Consider the following 9,354-nt stretch of genomic DNA (forward strand, 5'->3'; position numbering starts at 1 on the left):
GCTGTCAGGCATAGAAGCAGGTTCAGAAATGTGAAAGCAGGGCAAAGTTTACGTATTCCCATGGAGAAAGAACCGATGCGGCAACAATAAGAAAAGAGATATCTATTCGCCAGGGCTTTATCGTTCTGGCATTCTCGACAGAGTCCCGAAACCCTTTGCGATCGGCGAAACTCCATTTATTGAATGAGCATGGCAGCGAAAGCAAGCCCGGTGGCATTGGGCAAACCACAATCAGATGCTGTATCTAAAGGCTACAGCTTCGCTTCCACTTGGGACCATAATGCACCATTAACAGAGCAACAACAAGGCCGAAGACTGCTTCGCTTGCACAAATTCAAAGAAAACATGGAAAGCAGACAATAACCTCCGGCGACCGCCAAATTCCCTCGGAGTCGCTAATCGGCACTGTTTCGAACCAGATTTCGCCCTAATGATATTAACGTTGCTGCTCTGATCGACAGAATTCGTCGATTATTTACAGATTACAGATCTTTAAGACGATTGCATAATCCGCAGAGATGCACGAGGGTTTGAGCGTTGGGGTCCGGGGTTCCTTCGACGCTGTAATCGCAATTATGACGTTACAGAGGCCATTGATGCGTGGATTGATCTGTCTACGGTGCAGTAACTCCTATCAGTTAAAATGTTTTTACACTAGGTGGTTCCACCAAATGATGAATCAGTTAATGAGTTTGCTGATGATGAAGGAGGATTTGAAGGGGAAAGAGAAGACATCACGAAAACAGGAGACGGTGAGCCTAGTGTAAGGGGGCTCATGGTTGAATTCATATCCAATGAAGACGAAGCTCGGGGTGACGGAACAGCTGATCCAGTAAATCCAGACAAAGGACGCAACTCCTCAGGTTTGTGTGCAAAAAAAACACACCCTTCTTGTACAATTTGTTTCATCTTTGCATAACCGAGTTCGATATTGAGCAGGGTGCAACCAACACTCAAAAACACCATGTGCAAACTCACACAGATCACCAAGTCTACAAGTCCCTTTCCTGAACTCTGGACAAGGAACAGAAGTATAGTGATACTTTCGAGGATCTCGTCTTCTGGCATTTTCTCCAGGGTGCACAAATGGGCACTCAGTCCAATCATGAGAATAAGCTCTAGAACAAGGTCTCACTTTGAAAGAATACATTCGAAACTCATCAGTGCTATACACGCCATTCTTTATGTCTGGAAGAGAAGGATCCACAGGATACTCTCTCTTTTCAATACCATCAGCACAATTCCTTGATGCCTCGGAAATCTTCGGAGATGACATCAACACTTTTGGACTTTTTCGTATTAACTCTATTAATATATTAATACATTAATATAATATGAATGTATTAAGATATTAATTATATTAATATATTATTATGATTGTATATTAATATATTAATATATTAATACATTAATATATTATGATTGTATTAATATATTAACATATTATCTTTTGTTATCAAAAAAAAATAAAAAAATTAACAATTGTTGCTTAGAAGTATTAAAAAAAAAAAAACATTGGCATGTGAAAGGCACTGGCATAAACAAAACTTTGGGGCACAAAAATTGAGAGAATCATGAGAAGAGGAAAAAAATAAAAAACAAATAAAATTAAAAAACAAATATTAAAAAAATTCACAAAATTCACCCATGTTTGAAAATAAAGAATGGAACATTTGGAAGCATAATTTGAAAGAACATTTGGTGGATTATTTAAATGTTGACTAACTTGTTTAGAGTTGGCAAATTGATATTGTTGCATGCTTTTATGACGTACTAGACACAACAAATCTATGATGCCAAACTTTTCGCCATGCACAGAAGTCAGCTCACACAAACAGGGAGTATTACTCTTCATGGTTATTTTCACAAATGGATTGATATTAATATCATGATTAAGTCAATTTTAACACTTTGTTTGCCCTTAATTTGTTTTATTTGGTATGAAATTTTTGCGTAATAATCATGAAGAAACTCGCCATTTCTTCTAGAGCACACTTATGTTTTCTTTGTACCAAGTTTTTTTACAGGTTACACGACAATCAAGTATTCATTAAGGAGATTACATTGTGCGCACAATTGGTCTTCAATCGACTAAAGTCATGAAAAATTCTCAAGACAAATCCAACTTTACAACCACTCCTTTGCAACTCCCTTTTTGCAAAACATTTTCCACCAATTGTCAATCCATAAAGCATACCATTTCCATATCCATTTTTCACAGCAAGAGTTCTTATTCATACACCATGCATTTCCTTATTGGCATTTTCCATGTCATTACCATTCCCCTTCATTTCCGCAATAAAACCCTGCTTGAGTCAAAGTCCTAGAGTCTAAGCATCATTGAAAAAAACACCTAGAGGCTTGCATGCCTTAATGGCAAGTACTCTTGCCAATGAACAATGGGAGTACATTAATATCCCTTGTTCGTTGGATCTTGTAGGTGACTCGACCACGACACATTTATTCGTACCTACAAAGATGTGTTAGGCATCCTCACTCCCATTGGAATCAATGGTGGGAGCTCTTGTGTTGGCTAGGGGCATTCAATAACGGCCACTAAGTCAACAACTTCTTGCTATGTTCGACATCAACACATTTAATCACATAGTAAGATTTGTGCCATCGAGCGTTGAAGACTTGAAGACCCATATTCTATAGCAGATGAAGCCACTTTCCTTTCATTGTTTTTCAGTTTGTCATCACTTGAGGACAAGTCAATCAATAAGGCTGGGAGGGACATGTAACTTATATATATTTTGTATACCTTCCAAGCCTTATAGATTTTCAGCCATATTTAGCAGACTCATCGGATTCATCATCCAGCAGCAGAGGATCTAGCAGCAGATACGACTTTCAGCCATGTTCAGCAGCCTCCTCAAATTCATCATCTAGTAGCAGAGGATCTAACAGCCGATACAACAATACAGATCCATCTTTCATCCACAACTTGAAGAAGCAGATTCAAAGCAGAATTGTGGCAGCTACACATGCATGATTCATGCATGATTTTCCCAACCAAGTAAAGAAGACCATGAACAAAAGTTCTTGCAGCCACACGTGCACAACTCTCATCCATTTTGGAAGGGTAAGTTAAGGTATGATATTTTCTAACTTTTAACCATTAAATTCCTTGAAAAGTTAGAATAATAATTTTTGGAAAAACTTCACCTCCTTTTTCCTTGCTTTCCCCATTTCACATAATTGCCCAAATCATCTGTTTAAGGGGAAGGATACATCCACATTCATATATCACATTCATATAACATCCACATTCATATATCACATTCTTAACCCCACTTACCTTCAAGCTATATTCACTATTACATGAGCATACAAATGGCTTTGTCAAAAGTATTTAAAAGTTAATTGGATGCCAACAGAATCATGGTTGTTACACAAGAACCAACCATGATGCATTCCAACAAAATGCCAACGGAATCATGGTTGTTACAGAAGAACCAACCACGATGCATTCCAACGAGGAGATGTAGCTAGGAAGTCTCGTGAACTCCTTTATCATTTTGGCTATGTTGATGTGATTTGGTTATGTTTTCTAATTGTTAATTGTCTATATTATTTGCAATATTTTCTATCCATTTCACTAAGTAATATAGGCATTCCTGCACATGAGTCTGTAATACATTTGTCTTGTTTTAAGATCATTTTTCAGATCAAGTGGTATCAGAGCTTAAGGCTTTTGTTAAGGTTAGACAAGCTTCTGAAGGAACTTGAATGCTAACTAGATTTTTTTCTCAGACTAGGAGATGGCGAACTTGTTGAGGCAAATCCAGAGATTGGAAGAGTCTTTTCTCAGAGGAGAATGGAACATGAAGCTATATTGGGATCAAAATCTCAGTTTATGGATAGTTTTATGATAATACGAGCCATGGTGGAAGAGATGTATCTGGAGTTCAAGAAGGGTTGAGGTGAAGGCACTTCAACATCTACACGAGAAAAAGGAGTAGGGGAACCCTTTCTATTTTCTCCTCGAGAAGAAAAAGGAAAAGGAGAAATGCCTCCTGCACCATCTCCTCCATCATCATCATCGTCATCATCATCAAACTTTTTGCTTAAAACTAGCTCTTCTAAGAAGAAGAAGAAGAAAACTTTCGTAATCAAATTAGATGTAAAGTTTGATTTTCCAATTTATGATGGAGAACTTAATGCAGAGAAGCTAGATAATTGGATAAGGCAAATTGATGTATATTGTAGGGTACAAAAAATTGATTCAGAAAGGAAGAAGATCCAGCTGGCTAGCCTTCCAGTTGGAGGAATTGCACTTGTATGGTGGGAAGGCAAGACACAAGCTGATCTTCAAAAATATGGTAAAATCATTTCTACTTGGAATGAATTTGTTTCTTCTATCAAAAATAAATTCTATCCTTTGGCTTACATGCAATAGGCAATGATGAGTTGGCAAACTCTTCGTCAATTGAAGGGTCAGAGTGTACAGAGTTATACTTAGGAATTTAGAAAAAGAGCTTTAACTCTAGGTATATCATTGGACTCACCTGAGACTTTATTGAAATATATAGGTGGTCTTCATAGTTATTTAAAGCATACTATACTTATGTTTAATCCCACTAGCTTAAATGATGTATCAGTTCAAGAAACACATCTAGAGGCTAGAGGTAAGAATGCAAACCTAGAGGTTGGGAAATCATCTAAATATTTTGTAAACAAGAATAAAGAAAAGAAGAAATTGAAATGGAAGGAGAGGAAAACGAACACTATAAAGAAGGATAAACCTTCATGCACTCATTGTAAGAAATAAGGACATGATGAGGCACATTGCTGGTATTTGCATCCAGAATTGAAACCAAAGAAGTTCAGGGGTAAGGAGAGAAATAATGTTGCTGCTATTGAGAAGGATTTGGGGTCAGACTCAGGTGATGAAACAACAGTTACCGCCACATGTATTAAAGGTAAAGATTCTAAAGCATCCACAAGTAGTTCTTCACAATCTGTTGATAATGAAAGTAATGAGAGGAAAAGAAATGAGCTAGTTCATATTAGAGTAATTTCGAAGCACAATAAAATTGATACTTTATTTGATAGTGGATCACAAGTAAATTTGATTTCTGAAACAATTGTAGAGAAGTTGGGATTAGAAACAAAACCTCATGAGAAGACATATCCATTAGGTTGGGTGTGTGATAAAACAAAGCTACAAGTCACGAGACAATGTAAACTTAGGTTTGCTATTGGATCAACAATTATACATGAGGCTGAGTTAGATATAGTTCCATTGGATATATGTGGTATTGTTTTAGGAAGTCCATACTTGTATGATAGAAAAGCTATTTTCTATAGAGCTGAGAATAAGTATCAACTCACTAAAGATGGAATAGAATATACTATAAGGGCTCATAAACTTGAAGGTAACTACTCTCTCATAGACTTAGGGCAGATGAAAAGAATTGTGAATTCAAGTAAGCAATTTTTACTAATGGTTGTAAAGGCAAAGGATCCTGATAAATCCAATGCATTTGAAGGCTGCAATCCTAAATAGAAAGCTAATTTAGTTAAAGTTGTTTCAGAGTATGATATTCTATTTCAAGAACCTAAAGGTCTACCACCCAAGCGGGAGATAGCACATGATATTTATTTACAGCAAGATGCTCCACTACCTAACATTGGAATGTATAAGTTATCAGCTTTAGAGAATGCATGGATAAAGAAGCAGGTATAGGAGTTTCTCAATAAGGTATTTATATGACCAATCACATTGCCATGTGGATCACCAATCAAGCTGGTGAGAAAGAAAGATGGTTCGTGGAGAATGTGCATTGATTTTAGAGCACTAAATAAAATAACGATCAAGAATCATTATTCTCTTCCTCGTATAGATGATTTGTTAGATCAATTAAAAGAAGCAGTTTACTTTTCGAAGTTAGATTTACGAAGTGGCTACCATCATATTAGAGTTGCAGAACACGATGCATAGAAGACTGCTTTCAAGACAAAGCAAGGACTTTATGAATGGTTGGTTATGCCTTTTGGCTTAACTAATGCTCATGCTACATTTATGTGAGTTATGAATGATGTATGTAAAGCATGTGAAGCAGACTTTAGATGTTTTAAAAAGAGAAAATATCTATGTAAAACTGTCAAAATGTGAATTTGGCAAAACATCTTTAAATTATTTGGGTTATATTGTAGGGGGTGGTGAATTGAAGATAGATACCTCTAAGGTTGAAGTCATTGTGAATTGGCCTAAACCCAAATCTACTAGAGAAGTTAGGAGTTTCCTAGGGGCAGCACAATATTGGAGAAAATTTATTTCTAACTTTTCATTGATTGAAGCTCCTTTACATGCTTTAACAAGTTTGAAACATGTGTTTTAGTGGGGAGGAAAACAATAGAAAGACTTTGACACCTTGAAAGAGAAAATCAGTACAGCACTAGTACTAGCACTACCAAATCTTCAACATCCATTTGAGATTAAGACAAATGCAGTGACTATGCCATGGGAGCAGTGTTGATGCAACATAGAAAGCATATATGCTATCATTCTGAGACATTTACTTCTACAGTAGTTAACTAACTTACATATGATAAAGAATTGTATGCATTAGTACAAAGTGGGAAAAAGTGGAAACATTACATAATGGGTAAAGAAACAATCATACATACAGATCATCAACCACTTCAATATTTGCACTCACAAAATAAAATGTAGCAATCAAGACATTATAGGTGGATGGATTTTCTACAAAAATTTCATCTTGTCATCAGATATAAGAAGGGCATACACAATAAGGTTGCAGATATGTTATCAAGACCAATCATAAATGCATCTACTATACTTAAGCATAACTCAGTAATTAATGAAAGTTACATTGAACAATATGCTCAAGATGTAGATTTTAAAGATGTATATACAACTTTAAGTCATGGAAAGTAGGTAGAAGAATTGGATTATTATGTAACGGACAAACTCTTATATCATTTGGGAAAGTTATGAATTCCACAAACTAAAAGAGTTAACATAATTCGAGAAGCACATACTTCTCTCATATAAGGTCATTTTTTTGTAAGTAAAATAGTTGCACAATTGTAAAGGTTCTGTTATTGGCCAAGAATGCATGAGATAGTTTCTAGATATATCAAAGGGTGTACTATATGTGCTACAAGCAAGCTAAGTAATAGAAAATTAGGCTTGTACACTCCACTCCCCATTCCTTCTCGTCATTGGGAAAGTATTTCCATGGATTTTGTTGGGGGATTGCCAAAGTCTAGGAAAGGTCATGATTATTTGTATGTAGTTGTGGATAGGTTCAGTAAAATGTGTATTTTGATACCATGTAACAAGTAGGTTACAGCTGAACAAACAACAAAGTTGTTCTTTCAGAATGTATGGGTTCATTTTGGGTTACCCACTTCTATTATATCTGATCAAGATTCTTGATTTGTTGGGAAGTTTTGGTCAAGTCTATGGGAGTTAATGGACATCAGATTGAATAAAAGCATAACATTTCATCCAAAAATAGATGGTCACACAGAAGTGGTCAACAGGACAGTGATCCAGTTTCTTAGAGGATATTGCAACAAGCATCCAAAGCTTTGGGATGAGCATTTGTGTTATTTGCAGCATGCTTACAACCATGCCAAACACTCTTCTACTCAAAGATATCCATTTGAGACTTGTTTTGGTTTTATACCAAAGTCTCCCTTGGATTTTGTCTATGGTAAAGACATAGCATTTGATGGACATAGTGATGTGAACAAAGCAACCAAGTTCATTGAGCAAATCCAAGAAATTCCCCAAGCAGTACAGGAATAGCATGAAAGAAGTCAAGCCAAGTACAAGACCAGACATGAAAAGCATCGAGTTGAGCATAGTTTTCAAGTTGGTGATCAAGTCTCGTTGTGTATCAGCAAAGACAGAATGCAAGGGGAAGGTAAGAAGCTAAAACCAATAAGGTATGGACCTTTCAAGATACTTGATAAAATTGGTGAAAATTCTTTTTGCCTTGATCTACTAGCTTATATGCAGATCTATTCAGTCATTAATGTTGAAAACTATTGTATGAACCTTCATTTATTGAAGATCCTGAAGAGCAAGGTCAGTTTCCTTCTATTCAGGATTTGTTGCCTAAGTATCTCAATGAGTTACAGGAGGACACAATTTTGGATAGGAGGGTAAGAACTTCGCGTCAAGGGGATGTTGAGTACTTGAGAGTAGGGCTCAAAGGTTCAAATCCAAGAAACGCATGATGGATAGAAATTGGACAAGTGATGGAACTGTATTCTCACTTGCTCGATGGCTAAAACCAACTTTTGGTGGTCCAAAAGATTTTTAGTGGGGAGGCGTGATCCGAAATGGATCTTGTATAAACCTCTAAGTCAAAAGTCTTCAAATATGATTAACAATGGAAAAAGGTTATAATAGAGAAAATAGAATGAATCGCATGAAAAACCAAGTTCAGACAAATAATTTAGAGCCAAGTAAAACTTCGGCAAAAGTCAGAGGCTACATCAATAGGATAGGTGGCAACCCGGGAAAGAGTCATAGGTTTCTGGTGATGTCAGCGCAGCGGATGAGGTGGCAGTTGGAGATTGGTTCAAGGCATTGATAATGTGGAACAGGGTTAAAGTGGAAATCATGTGATTAACAAGGTTAAAATTCTTTTTACAGCTAAACCTTAAAAACAATGGACTCGACAGATTTATGAACAAAACAACGAAGGATTTGAGTTCCGTGGTAAACGGTATTTTGGGCAGGCTTCAGGTGGTAAGTGGTATTGGAAGAATTTCACCCGATTCCATACACTGGAAGACACGTAGCACGGCGCAGGAGAGAGAAAACCACTTTTTCGGGCGGGTAATCCCCATGCAAGTGGGCCACCCAAAATGGTCGTCATCTGTTGGATTAGCAATCACGGATTAGACAGTGAAGAATGCACGAGCTGGTTGGATGATCGGGTTGGATGTGAACCATCGGATTGAAGGAAGGTCAACAATGTAGAATGTCAAATGGCTGTTGGCAGACGAGGCATGACAGCCATCTGATTCATCTGTTTTGGGATTAGTGCTGGAGAAAGGCCGGACGGTCGGGACCACACGCACGTGCCAGAGAGGTTTTGGAACTATCCACGGGGTCTGGAGGTTGTGTATACTCTTTTCAACTCAAGGGTTTCGAGCGAAACTCTATGGTGAGAACCATTTGTTGTGTTGAGACCTAGTGTTGAGCTCACACCTGTAACAACCTGTATTTGACGACATAATATAGAGGTCAGCATTGAAAGCTTGGACTAGGAGACATAGCGAGGAAGTTTGGTGAAATCCTTTATCATTTTGGTTGTGTTGATGTGATTTGGTTATGTTTTCTAATTGTTAATTATCTATATT

At 37.0% G+C, this 9,354-nt stretch overlaps 1 pseudogene; it reads right to left on the reverse strand.

Moving 5' to 3' along the window:
* Positions 1–654: 654 nt before the first annotated feature.
* LOC149212204 (zinc finger CCCH domain-containing protein 66-like) lies at positions 655–1,276 on the reverse strand (annotated as a pseudogene).
* Positions 1,277–9,354: the final 8,078 nt, after the last annotated feature.

This window comes from Pinus tabuliformis, chromosome 1_1 (assembly GCF_031772625.1).
Source record: "Pinus tabuliformis cultivar Carrire ecotype Pingquan chromosome 1_1, CPIR1, whole genome shotgun sequence".
Taxonomy (NCBI): Eukaryota; Viridiplantae; Streptophyta; class Pinopsida; order Pinales; family Pinaceae; genus Pinus; species Pinus tabuliformis.